Source organism: Egretta garzetta, unplaced genomic scaffold, assembly GCF_000687185.1.
Source record: "Egretta garzetta isolate BGI_Z169 unplaced genomic scaffold, ASM68718v1 scaffold488, whole genome shotgun sequence".
Taxonomy (NCBI): domain Eukaryota; kingdom Metazoa; phylum Chordata; class Aves; order Pelecaniformes; family Ardeidae; genus Egretta; species Egretta garzetta.
This window is the reverse complement of record NW_009260486.1, coordinates 187,240-188,696: the sequence shown is the minus strand read 5'-3', so window position 1 is coordinate 188,696 and position 1,457 is coordinate 187,240.

Below are 1,457 nucleotides of genomic sequence, written 5' to 3'. Positions count from 1 at the left end.
TGGGAACAATGACACCAATGCTGAGCAGGGAACCGGCATGAGCAGAGGAGGGGAGGCTGTGGAGGATGCTCAGGGAAGGTCTGTTAGAGCTGCGTCCTGCAGGAGGGATGGAAATGGTGCCCCAAGACCTGACAGCTCCAGGGTCCATCCCTGAGTCCTGATCCCAGGAGTCCCTGCCCAGAGCGGGCTGGAAATGGCTTCTTCTGGAGGGGAAGGCTTAACCCCACACCCCGGACAACCCCATTCTCCCTGAGCTCTGCCCTTCCTGCAGTCTCTGTCTCTCCCCGGGTGAAGGCTCACCAGGAAGACCACATCCAGGCTCTGCAGCTCGATCCCCGTGGTCTTCTCATCAAACAAGTAATCCACCCTGAGCTGCTGGGGCTGGCCACAGGGCAGCTTCTTTTCCACCCTGAAGATCTTCAGGAAACTTTTGCTGTCCGAAGAGAGGGGATACAGGTAGCGAGTGACGCTTTGGTAGTTGAGATACTCCTTGCCTTCATGCTCTGAGGCCAGACGGTCATCCTTGAGCTCACCCTGAGGGGTGGAAATCGAGGCTGTCAGCAGCAAAGACCAGCCCAGCAGCAGAGCACATAGGGGTGGAAAGCCACTCAGCGACTGCCACGTGCGTTGCTGTGACGTCCCCACAACAGCACGCCAAGGGGTGCGATCCAGCTGTGCTCAGCACCCAAAAAAATGGAGCTGTGTGCCATCACGGGGCTTGGCCAAAGGACGCTCAAAGGGGTGGCCGGCAGATGGCAAGAGGAGGCAGGCATGGGTAGGCAGCACGCATGGGTGGGACTGCAAAAGCATCCCATAGCTATCTGATCCTGTGCCCAGATTAGGGTAGAAAGGATCCTGAAACTGGGCAGTGAAGCATGAAAGCAGTAAGTCAAAGAGAAGGAATTGGAGGAAGAACAGGCAGAATGTGTCAGAAGTGAGAGTAGCCCCTTTTCCCAGAGCAGTAAGGGTCCCAGGGTCTGTGGGGTGCAAAGGGCAATCAAGGTATTAAACAGGGCTAATAAACCCATGGAGCTCTTTACCATAGGATGCGGTGGGTGCAAAAAGTCCAAACAAGGTCAAGGGGAGGCTGAAAGCTTTTTGTGTAAGCAAACCTCTGAGATCTTTACTAAATCCAAGATGCCTGCGGGGTGTGGGACACCTACGTGCAGCAAGACCCTGTAATTCCAAGCAGAGGTGTCCAGCTCGAAGGAGGCTCTCCCCGACCCGTCCGTCAGCAGGGTTTTCCTTTGCGTTTCATTCCTAGCGCTGACCACAAGCAGGAATTCCTTCTCCCTCAAGGCAGAGCCGTTGGCTCCCTTCAGCAGCATCTGTGCCAGGAGGAAAGGGGAGATGCCCAGGCTGGGCTGCAGGTGTGGGGCAGGGGTGGGAGAGTGGGGATTTGGGACCAGGATTGGGTGCAGCAGAGCCCTGTGGGGTGCAGGGACCCCCCCATTACC